Source organism: Rhipicephalus microplus, chromosome X (genome assembly GCF_043290135.1).
Source record: "Rhipicephalus microplus isolate Deutch F79 chromosome X, USDA_Rmic, whole genome shotgun sequence".
NCBI lineage: Eukaryota > Metazoa > Arthropoda > Arachnida > Ixodida > Ixodidae > Rhipicephalus > Rhipicephalus microplus.
This window is the reverse complement of record NC_134710.1, coordinates 500228717-500244956: the sequence shown is the minus strand read 5'-3', so window position 1 is coordinate 500244956 and position 16240 is coordinate 500228717. Positions and strand designations below refer to the sequence as shown.

The window sequence follows — 16240 nt, the reverse complement described above, 5'->3', positions numbered from 1 at the left end:
GTACACACAACAGTAGTGCAAAGGATAATAAAAACATATATATAAACTCTGCAGAAGAAAAGGTACGTTAACAAAAATACAATAGGCTTCAGGTAACAAGTGTAGGCGCGAAGAACACAAACAAAAATATTCAAGTATTTCACACAAACAACACCACCGCATCACTACATTAATCGTTCGGAACTTCTAAGAACACTTTTACCGCTTTCAGAAAGGATGATGATTCTGTTAGAGTGGCTACATCAGCTGGCAAGGAATTCCAGTTTGTTATTGACAGGGCTAAGGGCGAGGTTTGGTATTTTTTTGTTCTCGGGAAGATGGGATTAACTTTGTTAGGGTGATCAACACGGGCTGAAATGTGTGATGGCGGGAGGATATGCTTGCGCGCAAACTGCGAGTTGCTGTGGAAGAGTGAGAGAAAATTAGATAGCCTTGCAAGTTTATGGCGCGTGGCTAGGAAGGGCAGATTAAGCGATTTCAGTATGGAACTTATGCTTTCATACGGTGGGTATGACGATGTTATGAAGCGCGCAGCTTTGTTTTAAACTGATTCAACCAGGTAAGTTAAATTTTCAGTGTGAGGGTGCCATATTATTGAAGCATACTCCCGCGATGGTCATATCAGGGAAACGTATGCATACAGTCTGGTTTCTTCGGTGGCAAGGTAAAATCGCCTTTTGAGGATGCCAAGTTTTTTTATTGCTTTAGTAGTGATATGTTCAATGTGAAAGGTCCAGTTTAGATTGGCTGTGAAAATTACCCCAAGATTTTTAAAACATTGTACTGAATCTATTCGAATGTCATTTATGGTGTATGACTCATGCAAAGGGATTAGAGCAGAACTAAATTCTAAGTGCTTAGTTTCCCATATATTAATTTCCATCTGCCACGTGTCGCACCACTCGGCCAGCCTATCGAGGTCAGATTGTAAATTGGTATTATCGGTAGGGCAAGTTATTTCTTTGTAAATAACGCAGTCATCTGCAAATAGCCGAATTTGCAAACTTATGTTACATGCTATGTCAATAATGTATATTAGTAACAAAAGAGGACCAAGAACCGAGCCTTGAGGAACACCGGATAAAACGCTAGTCGGGTTCGAGATGTAGCTATTTAGTTTTACAGATTGGAATCGGTTAGTAAGAAATTCCAGTATCCATTGTGTTGTATTGTTTTCAAGCTTCAGATTGCGAACTTTTAGTTCTAAACGTTTGTAGGGGACCCTATCAAATGTCTTTGAGAAATCAATAAATATGGCATCGACATGACGGGAAGAGTTAAGCGCAGAATGAAGGTCAGTAATTAATTCGAAAAGTTGCGATTGACATGAGAAATTTTGACGAAAACCATGTTGGTGTTTTAGGATCAAGTTATTTGAATTAAGATAAGCCATTATATTTGGGAATTGGATATGTTCGAGAAGTTTGCAACATATGGACGTCAAAGAGATTGGTCTGTAGTTATTGGGCTGAGTATTATCACTAGATTTCATTATTGGGATTATGTAAGCAGATTTCCAGTCCTCTGGTAAGCAACCAGTATCTAAAGATTGTTGAAAAATTAACGTGAGCAAAGAGGCTGAGAAGTGGCTGGTTAGTTTTAAAAGCTTAGCGCTAATATTATCAGGGACAGGGCTGGTTTTAAGAGCTAAACAATCTATTTCACAAGCTACACCGTGTGCAGTAATTGTGACGGGAGAAAATTGATTAGAGATAGTTAGCTGTGGCAAATTTAGGTTGCTATCGAGCGGTATCTCGATTGTGTGAACTTCAGAAAAAAAAAGGTTGTTTTTCAGCACAGCTGGCTAAGCTCAGGGTGTTGCCATCCTCTCTACAGAGTGCTGGCACCGACTTTCTTTTCTTGGGATTTACAGTGCTCCAGAACTTCTTAGGGGGTCAGTTTTGAACATGTTAGGTAGCGTGTCATTGTAGTACCTACTTTTCGCTTCAGAAATGGCGGTTTATGTTTGTTTGGAAAGGTTTTTATATTTCTGCCACTCCTCCGACGCGTTAGTTCTCGACGCTTTAGTGTACGCTCTCTTTTTTCTATTAAGCCATCTTTTAATGTCACGGGTGAACCATGGATCATCCGCTCTTTCAGTTATTGTAATCACCGGCACACAAAGACGCTCTATTTCTTTTAATTTGTCACAAAATAAGCACCAGTTTTATTCAGTAGACTTATTGGGAAAGTTAGATAAAAATTTATCCGAAAAAGATTCTAGCAATCTGTTAAGCTTATCAGGGTCTGCGCGTGCGTAGTTAAGTATATTTTGTCGGACGTTTGTTTTCTTGGCATGCGAAAGAGGCAGAGAGCAGTGAACTGTCATATCATCACTTATTTCTTCTAACATCTCCACTTTAGGGCTGTCGGGATGATTGGTTATTATAAGGTCTAAAATATTGCTGTCACGTGTTGGTTCCTGTACAATCTGTTGTAGATTGTGATAATGGAGAAAGCGCAGAAAGTTAAGCTGTTCATGGTGATTAGTATGAGCAGGGACAGATAAAGTGGACCAGTTGATTGAAGGATAGTTAATGTCACCACCAAGTATTAGAAAAAAATTAGGAAACTTGAGGAGAATGGAATAAATGACTTCCTCAAGAAGCTCAACAAAATCCTGCCGGCAATCAGGGGGTCGGTAACAGGCACCAATTATGCAATAAATGTGATGGAAATATGATGAAACCCAGACAATTTCAAGGGGGGAATCTGAGGGAAGAAGCGATGGCTGATAGATTTCTTTTGTGGCAATAATAACGCCACCACCTCGACAACCTATTTTATCTTTACGAAACAGAACAAACGATGATGGAAACGAAAGTTCACTGTTTGTTACGTCCTCGGTCAACCATGATTCCGTACCTATGACTATATCAGCTGAGAACGTGTACACGGGGGCGTTTATTGCATCAAGCTTTTTATAAACGTTACGAAAATTAAATAAAAGTAGCGAGACCGATTTTGACAAGTTTAACATGTGGTGACGTGTTCTACAGGGTCATTCAGAAGGGCTTTGTTTATTTGTTAACAACATGACAACGCAATCGTTTACCGAGTCGTAACAGAATGTAGAACCATGCATCTGAAGCTTGTTAAAACGCAACGTATATTTTTCATCGCCTTTACGTTGAGCTTTAGCGTAGTCGCGTAACTTCTTTCTGGCAAGTTGGACTTTTGGCGAGAAATCTTCCTCAAGCCAGACTTTGAGCTTTTGTAGGTCTTTCAAATTGGGGCGCTAGACCGAGCTTCTAATTTTGATTTGAAGTTCAAAAAATCACTATTATAGGGCGGTTAAAGTCGAGTCGGGGTTTTTTTTAATCTATAAGCACGTTCGATATCACCAGCCTCAATTTTAAGGCGTGTTGAAAAGAATTTTTTGACTATTCTTTCAGACTCCGCATATCCGTCGTGCTCTTCTTGATTGATTTGTGGGGTTTAACGTCCCAAAACCACTATATGATTATGAGAGACGCCGTAGTAGAGGGCTCCGGAAATTTCGACCACCTGGGGTTCTTTAACATGCACCCAAATCTGAGTACACGGGCCTACAACATTTTCGCCTCCATCGAAAATGCAGCCGCCACAGCCGGGATTTGATCCCACGACCTGCGGGTCAGCAGCCGAGTACCTTAGCCACTAGACCACCGTGGCGGGGCTTAGTGCTCTTCTTCTGGAAGGCCTTTGATTATAAGGTTAATTCGCCTCATTCAATTGTTCATATCGTCCTCGACGTCAGCAAGACGTTCGTTCGTCTTGCAAACATTTCCTTTTACTTCCTGAACAGTGTCGATGACAGTTTCAACGTTTCCTGTCAGGTCCGATACTTTGTGAACGGTGTTTTCTAGGCTTGAGAGGCGGCACTCAATGCTTGTGATCTGCTGTTTGATTTCAGTTAAGCTGGACGTGGTTTCATTATGACACTTTTTTAGCAAGCTGAGAACATCCTCGATCTTAGGACCGGGATTTGCCTCCACGTCACCAGCACAAAGCAGTAGCAATGCGAGACACATTGACAGCAAGAGAGTCGAGGGCCTAGGGCTGAGTACACGGATAAGACCTGATCCGGTAGAGAGACGGCTGCCGAAGAAACATTTAGGCATTCGGCAAGCAAAGAACAAAACAATGCGAGCACGATAACTACACACATCAATACCGATGTTCAAAAAGAGGGATCTCCAGGCCACATAAATTTCAGTAGCAGCTTTAACAATAAAAATTCATACCTAAAACGGTAGAAAGCAATGGTTAGACAGTTGCCACTTGTGGCCGCAAATCCCGGTGGTTCGTCGCTTCACTTCGGTTTTATGGGTTTGAAGGCGCCATCGTCGCTGACATCACGTGATTGGTCAGCGTCACGGAAATGGCACGGTCACGATTGCTTCGGTCTTCTATCTTCAATAAGCAGCCAGGTGGCAGTCAGCATGAGGCGAACTTTACAATGCTAAAACAGCAGAAAGCAATCGTTAGACAGTTGCCACTTGTGGCCGCAAATCCCCGTCATCGATATACCCGACTGGGCGACTTTCGAGCAGCAGCTCCTTCATGTTTTCGGCACACCAGTCATTCGGTCCTCAGTCGCGAAGAGAAAACAACATTCCGGTGAGTCGTACATGTCGTACATCGAGGACGTTTTTGCACTCTGTCTGCGTGGCAATTCGTCTATGCCGGAGTCCGACAAAGTACGCCACATTTTGAAGGGTATAGGCCCTGTTGCTTTCAATGCCCTGGTTGCTCAGAACCCGGTTACTACAGCCGACGTCGTAACGACATGTCAGCGCCTCGACACTCTGGACTCGGTTCGTCTACAACCAGACATTGGCGAGAGGGCACGGCACTTGGCTGACGAGCAAGATGTCTAAAACGCCGTTGCTGTTATTGCAGATGCTGCCTTGGTTTTTCGTCGAATTGCCTGTGGAAGACGACGGAGGCTGCTCTTTCGTCATCGATGAGCAGCGCTGTGGGAATGCAAGCTTGGAGTGCGCACTTTCTCGGCTTGTTTGCGCGGGCGTGACGTCACCGGCATCCAGTCTACAAAACAGACTGCGCGAGAACGTCAGCTTCAGAGGGCACGGCCCTTGGCCGACGAGCAAGATGTCTAAAACGCCGTTGCTGCAATTGCACATCAGTTACAGCTCTACGTGTCGTAGAGAAGATGGTTGTTAGTTCTGCCGTACCCTCACAGATGCCATGCTATTTTGAATGATTGTTGGTCTGTTCTGTTGCTGCTGCTGGCTAGTGACGTTAAGAAGAACCCCGGCCCAAAGACTGGTGAACTTTTGCAGGAAGTTCTTGAAAACAAAATGATTTGGGTAGCCAAACTGATGATATTAAAAAAGAAATTGCTGAAGCCAATGCTAAAACAGAAAAAAATGCAGGTGTGCTATCGATGTTTGATGAAAGCCCCGCCGCGGTGGTCTAGTGGCTAAGGTACTCGGCTGCTGACCCGCAGGTCGCGGAATCGAATCCCGGCTGCGGCAGCTGCATTTCCGATGGAGGCGGAAATGTTGTAGGCCCGTGTGCTCAGATTTGTGTGAACGTTAAAAAACCCCAGGTGGTAAAAATTTCCGGAGCCCTCCACTACGGCGTCTCTCATAATCATAGCGTGGTTTTGATCAATCAATCAATGTTTGATGAAGTGAAAGATAGAATAGATAAATTGGCGACCACCATGCAAAATGACAAATGAATCGATTATGAAAATAGAAGCAGACGAAATAATCACTTAGTGTTTGGCCTCACTGAAAGCGCGAACGAGTCTGCACAATTGTTAAAGAGACGCGTTGTGAATGACATTTTTTTTAGAGTTCTTGAAGTAGAAGTCACTACGGTGGAAAGAATTAATCGGATCGGCAAAGTAAACCCGGATAAACCAAGACCAGTGATCTAGAAGTTTTACGACGGCAAATACAAAGATTTAAATTTTAAAAGGTGCAAAAAACTAAAAGGAACTTCGATCAGAATAAGCAACGACCACGCGTAGGTGCAAAAAACTAAAAGGAACTTCGATCAGAATAAGCAACGACCACGCGTAGGAAACAGTGCAGATAGGAAAGAAGTTATAGCAAAGCGGTGCTACGGATAGGGAGGTAGGTGCTAAAGTAGTTCTCGTGCATGATAAACGTAATATAAACAGTGAGATAAACGCATGGCACTACATCAGACGCAAGCCCCGCCGCGGTGGTCTAGTGGCTAAGGTACTCGGCTGCTGACCCGCAGGTCGCGGGATCAAATCCCGGCTGCGGCGGCTGCGTTTCCGATGGAGGCGGAAACGTTGTAGGCCCGTGTGCTCAGATTTGGGCGCACGGTAAAGAACCCCAGGTGGTCAAAATTTCCGGAGCCCTCCACTACGGCGTTTCTCATAATCATATGGTGGTTTTGGGACGTTAAACCCCCCATATCGACATCAGACGCAAGTGCCATTTGCTCTCGGGCAAACGTGACACCGATAAAATGAAACGAATTGAGCGGGTCGTATCAACCAAAAGAGACGAATCTGATAGCCCAGGCAGCTCTTTGGAGACACCAAGAAAATAGCTAAGATTACTCTCATTCAATGCTCGCAGTGTAGTGAACAAGACTACACACCTTGAGTACTTATTGCTTTCACATAATCCTCATATAAACACAATAACGGAAACATGGTTGCATGAAACTGTGCCAAATGACTGTGTTGTACCTGCCAGTTACAATATATTTAAAAAGCACAAAGACTCAGGGGTAGCTGGGGTGTGCATAGTTGTAAAGGTTCTCTAAATGCTTCATTGATTCATTGTGAAGTACCAGAGGCTCTCTGGGGCAGATTAACTTGTGACAGCACTGTTTTCCTTATTGGATTTGTATATCGGCCACCCTCAAGATCCCCTGAGTTCCTGAAATGTTTGAACAAGTTTTTATGTTAGCATGTAAATGGGAACACTAGGTTGGTAAAGGCTGGAGATTTCAATATTTCACATAAAAACTGGAAACATTTTTTGTCCAGTGGTGGGGAACCAGTAAACGCTGAAAAAATGCTAGAACTAAGGCTTCCCTATTATGCGAAGCAAATAGTTCTTTAGGATACCAGAATTACGCCAATGTCAAGGTCGTTACAAGACTTGGTGTTCCTATCCAATAAGTTAAACGATTACAAAATGACAGTGGAATATGATATATCGGATCACAGGTGGACCTGTATTCAGCTGCCTGTTCGAGCAACGCGATATGTGAAGAGCTATACACAAGTAAAGGTTGAAAACTATGCTAGGGTGGACGATACTTATATTCTTGACTATTTGAAGGTTTAATTTCAAAACTTCGAGACCACCTCTGCATTGAAATCGGTAGAAGAGCTATGGCAAAAATTTAAATGTGTTATAAGTTACTGCATACACAATAATGTTCCATAACGTGTTAAATAAACAAAACAAGGAAGTCCTTTGATCACCCGAGATACAATTCATGTGAAGAAAAAATAAGAGACAGCGTAGAAAGAGCAAGTCACCAGTGGCTCTGAAAAATCTAAAAATTGATCTTAAGCATGTTTAGGCTAAATCAAAACAAACATTTTTTGAAAAAACTCTCAGTGATTCCGTTAAATCTTCGCCCGAGAAACTCTGGAGGTATATTAGCAATCGGAAAGAAGTAGTCGACGAAATACATGTTGTTAGTGATATATAACGAAAAAAGATGTGATAGCAGACCAGTTTAACCATTTTTTTCAGTATGTATTTAACCTGCCAGAAACTAAAGCAAGTACGGAATAACCCTTATTAATTTTTCCTACTGTTTCGATGGAAACCATTGAAATAGCTAGGGAGGGGGTATTTCAGCAGCTACTCATATTAGATACGAAAAAATCTAGTAGTCCTGATAATATACCAAATGTATTCCTCAAGCGATATACAAAATGAATGTCACATTATCTAACTGTTATCTTTAAGAAATTTTATGCGACGCACTCACTGCCACGAGATTGGTGCACTGCCTTCGTCATTGCTGTATTTAAAAGCGGGAGTCGCAAACTGGCAACAAATTACCGACCAGTATCACTCCCGTTGCTTGCAAAGTGTTTGAACACGTAATTGCAAAATTCATACTCGCATTTCTGGATCAGAACGCCTTGCTATACGCTCATGAACATGGCTTTAGGACGGGGTTATCAACCGTGACCCTGTTAATAGAAACAATTCATGAATTTTCAAGTGTTATAGATAAAAGACAACAAATTGATGTGATATGTGTGGATTTCGCGAAAGCTTTTGGTAAAGTATCCCATGTCCAATTAATCGTCAAATTACGTCGTGCAGGAATAAATGAACTTGTACTAAAATAGATTGAAACTTATTTGTCACATCGTATGCAGGTAGTGAAACTGGATAATCACTTATCACAACCCTTGGCGATACTTTTGGGAGTACCCCAAGGCTCTGTGTTGGGACCAATATTGTTTCTCCTGCACATCAGTGATATCAGTAGTGTGGCAGAAGAGAGTGTTCACGTTAAACATTTCGCAGATGACTGCTTAATCTATGCCGCAATTACCAAACTAGACGACCAAATCAAAATTCAGAACTCTTTGCAAAACTTCAATAATTGGTGTAGGAAATAAAAAATGGCAGTAAACTATTCTAATCTACATTTACACACATCAGCGAAAAGAAAACAATCCATTCCTTTTTGTGCAGCATTGGTGAACACTTGTTGGTGAATACGACCCAGTTCAAGTACCTTGAGGTAACAATTACGGAAAAAGTAACATGGAGTAGTCATATACATAACGTTTGCACGAAAGCCTGTCAAAAGTTATATCTATTGAGGAAGAAGCTGCAGGATGCCTCGCGCAACGTGAAACATATTGCATACACCACCTTCATTAGGACCGTACTAGAATATTTATCCGTAGTTCAGTCCCCATCAAGCTACTCTTAAGAAGAAGCTAGAAAGAATACAGAGACTAGCGGTGCGCTTTATTTGTTCAACGTACCGAAGGAAAGAATCAGTCACACTGATGTTACGGAAATGCAACCTAGATCCTCTTGAACTACGTAGAAATAAATATAGGCTGAAAGTATTGTTCCAAATAACGCACGATCACTTGAAAATAGATAAGCTCAAGTATATACATTCTTCAGGCAAAAGAAATTCCCGAACTAACCACCATTGTGTCATAAAACCATACCGTACAAATACTGACACATTTCGATATTCTTTTTTCCAGATGTCATAAAAAAGTGGAACAAACTACCCAACAAAATTGTTGTTTTAAAAGATGTCACTGTTTTCAAAAATGCTGTAGAAGCGCATTTACGTGATTGGTAAATTAAATTTGTTTTTCAATGCCAAGTGATGTAAGCGACTTCATGTTCATAGCAAATATTTTGAAAAGTGACTGAGTTTTGAATTGTTCTTGAATTGTTATTTGAATGTTGAGTTGTTAATTAAGAGAATACCAGTTTTCATTGTGAGTTGTCGAAATATTAAAAAACTTAATGAACATTGTACATTTTTATGTGTGTCCTTTGTGTTTTGACCCTCTGTGATGGTTGACAGTATTACCAAATATAATAAAAAATAAAATAAAGTAACATTATTCCACGACAAACATACCTCTCCGTGACCTCTAAGAGACAATACGTTAAGAGTTGCAGAACATGGGTTTCTCACTTTCGCCACCGTGTTCTCCAAAGTCTACTGGAGCGCCATTACGCAACATCATCGGGCAGGAATGGACATGTCTGAACTCTCCAACTCACGTCTAGTCACACCCGTCTCGGTCCATACGCGCAGGTCGCTGCTACGCCTCCCAGCGAAGTAGACACGACGGTGCGGTTACCATCGTACGCGTCGGTCGCTGCCGCTTCTGCCCTCAACTTTCGTTCAGTCCCGCCTGACCCTTCCTCTGCACACCTGACCACACTCTCTTCAAGTACTCCGCATGAATTCTACCCTTCCCCTGGCGCTCATCTCACCCAGTTTGCTATTACTGCGAATATTGCGGCCGCATTTCTCGTTTCTGCCGCAAGCGCCAGCAAGACGAGCGCCGCGGTTACGACATGGGTGAACGAGATACTTCGTACTATCAAGGTCAACGCTATTTATCACCTCCACACTGGTCTCCCTCTCCGCCCACATCGAGTGCATCACGGAGCAGCCGGAGCTCCAGATGCTGTTCACCTTCACCCTTTTGCCGCTCTTCCTCCCCATTTCGGCCTGCCTCATCCGCCACTGCACGGTCATTCGGAAAACGAAGTGATGCAGCTTCTGGGGGAAAAACTGCATTCTAAATTAGGACTAATATTCCTCCACCAGGCCCATGCAACATAGTTTCGGTGGTAGTGGAATGAGTGTACGTGCATGCTCTGGTGGCCATGGGTGTGACATTTACTGTTATGCGTGTTGATTGAGGCCAACGTCTGAAAAAATCGATTACTCCTTACGATGGACCCACGTTGGTTGCGGCCCAGGGGTATTACCATTCGCCCTTCCGCTTTCTGTACAGCGCGCGTTTTTATTGATGGTATCCAACACCACATTTAGTTCGCCATCCTGACTGAATGTTCTCATCAATTAATTTTCGGGTGGGATTTTCTTTCTTCTGCCTCCGCAGCTATTTGCTGTGGCCAACGCGTCGTCAACCTCACCGACGCGGACGGCACGCTACAGGATGACCCTCAGAGGCCACTTCATTTGACAGCTTCGGAAGATACCGAATTACCGCCAGGTCAAGAGCAAATTGTAACTATTACCTCCAAAGACATCGACCATGGCGACGTCTTGGTTTGACCATTATATAGTTGCGTCGGTAAAGGCATCATTCTTGCTTCCGAAGTAGTTCGTTTTCTCAATGGTTCCGCACTTGTCACCGCCATGAATGCAACATATGACAAAACTCTACTTCCTCAGAACACCACGGTGGCCTGCGGGACGGATCCCGAGCCGGCGTGCGCCGTGCCACTTCATGTCGTCTCCTCCAATGACAGCCCTAGTAATGAGGCTGCTTCTTTTTCCGCCTTTACTGCAGCCATTAGCGACGACTTGACACCTTCATAGACGCAACAGCTGCTTATTTGTTGACGAAACACGCAAGTGCCTTCGATGTTTACTCCTCGACGTTGGGCCGCAATACTACTACAACGCATTGAATCCACACAGTCGGAACATCTGTTGTAAGCCGCCGGCCCTACCACGTGTCTCCTGCTGAGAGAAAAATTATCGAAGAAAACGTAGCTGACATGCTCAAACGAAAGGTGATTCGCCCCTCATCTAGCCCTTGGTCGTCGCCTGTGGTTCTGGTTCGTAAGAAGGATGGCTCCGTGCATTTTGCGTCGAGTACAGGGCGCTCGACAAGATCATTCGCAAGGATCTGTACCCGATGCTTCGCATTGACGACGCCCTTGATTCTCTACAAGGTGTGAAATACTTTTCCAGCCTCGACCTATGTTCTGGATACTGACAAATTCTTATGCACAAAGAGCATAAAGAGAAAATGGCATTCGCAACCGAAGACGGGCTATACGAATTCAACGTTAATCCTTTCTGGCTGCGCAGCGCACCCGTTACATTTGAGCCCATGATAGATACCATGCTGCGTGGTCTCAAATGAAAGACCTGCCTCTGCTACTTGGACGACATCGTCATTTTTTTCGTCAACTTTTTCTCAGCACCTGCTCTCCAACTCAACACAAAAAATGTCGTTTCGCCAAAAAAGCTATCAAGGTTTTGGGCCACGTTGTGACCAAAGAGAATTCGGCCAGACGCAGACAAAATTGCTGCGGTGCTTCGCTTTCCGCGCCCTGAAAGACCGAAGGAGTGGCGAAGTTTTCTTAGTCTCGCCTCCTATTTTCGCCGTTTTATATAAAACTTCGCATCAATGGCGGCTCCACTGCACCAGCTTCTTGCTTGCGACGTGTCCTTTCTGTGGTCGGAAGAATGTCAAAAAGCATTCTACATGTTAAAGTGTGCCCTTACGTCTCAACCTGTACTCCGCCACTTTGATGGGGCCGCACCGATCATTCTACCTACGGAAGCAAATGACCGCGGTATAGTTGCCGTTCTGTCTCAACGCGACCCCTCTTCACAAGAGAGAGAGAGAGAGAGTAATTGCACATGCCAGTAGAGTACTAACCACGACCGAGAACAACTATACCATAACTGAGCAGGAGTTCTTGGCTGTGGGCTGCTCAGTGCAAAAGTTCCGTCGACATCTCTATGGTCGTCATTTCACGATTGTTACGGACCACCACGCCCTATGCTGGCTTCCACGCTGAAGAACTTGTCTGAACGCTTGGGTCGGTGGATTCTGCGTTTACAGGAGTATGACTTCGATATCATTTACAAGTCGGGTAGAAAACACCAAGATGCCGAAGCCGTTTCGTGCTGCCCGCTACCAAGTACCCAGTTCAGCATCGGTCAAAGTTCGGCTATCACTTCTACTGCAGCGCCCGCGCTCACCTCATTAGACCAGCTATTCTCAGACGACAAGTGCGCATTTCATTCCTGCCAGTTGTATGATCCGTACTCTAGGCGTATTATAAGACAGCTCTCAGGAGCGTCCCGTCCACCAAACGCGTGGTATCGTCGTCAAATCTTGAGATTCAAGCTGGAGAATGGAGCTCTGTACCATCACATCTTCCACCCTGAGGGTCAATGCTGGGTTCCCGTGCTACCACGCTTTCTTCGGCTTGACGTGCTTGAAGCCTTGCACGATGACTTGACTGCTGGACATCTTGGTATTAGAAAAAATTACGATCGCATTCGAAATCGCTCCTACTGCCCTGGTATTTCTACTAGAATCGCGCGCTACGTCAGTTCCTGTGTCCGGTGCCAGCGTCGTAAAATCCAGACAACTGCACCGGCTGGACCTCTGCAGCCAATGCCATGCCCAAGAACGCCGTTTGAGGTTGCAGGTATTGTCTTTTACGGCACTCTTCCCGTCACAACTACTGGCAAATGATGGATAGTGACCGCCGTAGACCACTTGACACGCTACGCGGAGACAACGTCTGTATCAACTGCCTCTGCTTCAGAAGTTGCCGACTGTGTTCTGCACCCCATCATCTTGCGCCATGGCGCCCCTCGTATATTGCTGAGTGACCGTGGAAGGGTGTTCCTCTCAGAAGTGCTAAATCAAGTATTGCGCGCCTCTGGGATAACACGCAAGACAGCTTCAAGCTACCACACTTAAACCAACGGTTTCACCGAGTTGTTTCACCGTACTCTTGCTGATATGATAGCTATCTTCATCAGTCCAAACCACAAAAACTGGAATACTCTTCTGCCGTTCCTCACCTCTGTCTGCAATACGGCCGTTCATCGCACCACCGGATATTCGCCGTTCTACCTCGTTTATGGACGTTCCCCTACTTTCTTCCTCGATGTTTCCTTTTTTACAGTGACGTGAACTCGTCTCCGTCTTCCAGCAAGGAATACATTTCAACACTAGCCCAATGTCACGACCGTGCTAGCATCAACACAAAAGCGCAACAACCAGATCTAAAAGTCATTTATGACGCATCGCATCGCCTTGTATTCTTTTGATCTCGTGACAAGGTGCTTTCGTTCACTGTTCACACAAACTCGTACACCTGGCCTGTGTGACAAGTTTCAGCCATAATTCAATGGGCTTTACAGAGTTATCGAGCAGACTTCGCCCGTTAATTACATCTGACCCCACTTGTCATCCCAACAGACCACCGTCACCGCACCACAGAGATCGTGCACGTGTCTTGCATGAAGCCTATCAGGCGACGTTCTCTGTCACAATGACTTCCCACTGCCAGGTTGGCCGTTTCGATGGGGGAATTAGTATGGACATTCGTCATGTGCTTTTTCTCATATATGCATTATCATAATCATCATCATCCGTCTGGGTCTGTGTCCTCATCTTCACTGAGGGTCACCACTATCATCATCGGGTGTGTGCGCCCTCGCTCGGTCTCAGGCTGCCGGTTCGCTGCTGAGCCCTTGGGCTTGGCCGCATAAACGCTGTCTAAACCTAGACGTCATATATATATATATATATATATATATATATATATATATATATATATATATATATATATATATATATATATATATATATATATATATATATATATATATATACATATATATATATATATATATATTGTGGGCATTTGTAACTTACATCGTCCTCATCCCTGCATAATCACAACACCATCATCCGCTTGTCTCTTTGCCCTCATTGCCACTCTGGTTCATCATCATCGTCATCGTCTGTGTGCTGGCTCTGCCCGTTCGTTTTGCGAGGTCTTTCCTCAAATAAACGCTGTCGCAGCCAAGACTACCAAGACTTCATACGTGGTGGAGGTAAATTTTCGGTCCTCTGACCTCCCGCAGCCCGCTATACCCCCTGGAGCTTCGTTCAGGCCGCCGCTTGCTCCCACAGTCAGGCAGCATGTCCCAGACCGAGCCTGCCGGCACTGATGTCATCAACCACGCACCGCCGCAAGCTGCCCCTCCTACTTACATACACGGACATCAGCGGGAACCCCCGCTCTTCGCTGGTAGTCGTGGAGAAGACGTAGAAGACTGGATCGACGACTACGACCGCGTAAGTGTCGCTAATCGGTGGGACGAGGCCGCCAAACTGCGTTACGTCCCATTTTATCTGACCGGAGTCGCAAAGACATGGTATTTTAACCACGTCATTGACTTACCCGACTGGGCTACCTTCCAGCAGCAGCTGCGGCACGTCTTTGGGACACCAGACATTCGATCCGCCGTCGTGAAGAGGACACTCGATACTCGCCGACAACATCGCGGTGAATCGTACACTTCATACATCGAGGATGTCCTCGCACTCTGCCGGCGTGTCAATAAATCCATGCCGGAATCGGACAAAGTGCGCCACATATTGAAAGGCATTGGGCCTGTTGCCTTTAATGCCCTCGCTGTGCAAAACCCAGCTACCATCGCTGATGTCGTTGCGACATGCCAGCGCCTTGATGCGCTGGACTCCGTCCGCCTTCAACCAGACATCGGCGACCACCACTCCACGTCAGAAGGCCATCTGCGTGACCTCATCCGGGACATTATACGCGAAGAATTGCGGTCCATGGGCTTCACACCTCCTACACTGCGACCTACTCAGCCTTCGGGAATGCCCTTACGTGACATCATCAGGGAGGAACTTACATCTCTGACTGGCTCTGCACCCGTACAGCCACCTGCTTCTCACCCTTTAGCCACGTACCCTCAAGTTGCTGCCGTGCCTCCCAGCGACGCCCACGCGACATTGCCACGTCCATCCTACGCGTCAGTTGCTGCCGCTACCCCTGTGAACTACCATTCCGTGCCCCCTGACCCTTCGGCCCACCTGACCGCGCTATCTCCAAGTGCCCCGAATGCCTTCTATTCTCCACCGTGGCGCTCGTCTCGCCCTGTATGCTTCTACTGTGGCTATCGCGGCCACATATCCCGTTTCTGCCGGAAGCGCCAGCAAGATGAGCGTCGGAACGATGTGCGTGAACGGGATTTGTACAACGGGGCGTCTTATCAAGGTCGGCGTTATTCGTCTCCCCCGCACCGGTCTCCATCTCCTCCTGCATCGACTGCACCACGAAACAGCCGAAACACGAGACGCCGCTCGCCTTCGCCCTTCCGCCGTTCCACTTCTCCACTTCGGCCCGCCTCATTCGCCTCTGATATTCGTTCGGAAAACTAAGTGATGCAGTTTGTGGAGGAAAAACTGCATTCGGAATTAGAACTGAAATTCCTCCATTAGGCCCGTGTAACATGGTTTCTGTGAAAGTGGAAGGAGTGCGAGTCGATGCTTTGGTGGACACAGGTGCGACATTGTCTGTGATACGTGCTGATTTGTGTGAACATTTAAGGAAAGTAATGACGCCTTACGATGGTCCCACGTTAGTTGCTGCCCAGGGGAACATCATTCGCCCTTCCGCGCTTTGTACTGTGCGTGTTTTCATCGACGGCATCCGCCATCATGTCCAGTTTGCTGTCCTGTCCCGCTGCTCTCACCAACTAATTTTAGGGTGGGATTTTCTATCATCTGCTTCCGCGGCGATTTGTTGTGGACAACGCGTCGTTCACCTCGCTGACACCGACTACATGCTTGACGACGATAATCAGAAGCCACTTCGTCTGGTCGCTGCGAAAGACATCGAACTCCCGCCACTACAAGAGCAAATTGTCACCATTACGTCCAACGGCATCTATCACGGGGATGTATTGGTCTCACCGTCACCACTTTGCGTTCGCAAAGGTATAGTTCTTCCGT

The 16240-nt window shown here is 45.4% G+C and overlaps 1 protein-coding gene across 1 annotated transcript in view; it reads left to right on the top strand.

Annotated features, from left to right (window-relative positions):
• LOC119160767 (organic cation transporter protein) overlaps positions 1–16240 on the top strand; it is a 718234-nt gene that overhangs the window by 183416 nt on the left and 518578 nt on the right. The gene's annotated exons all lie outside the window — the stretch shown is intronic.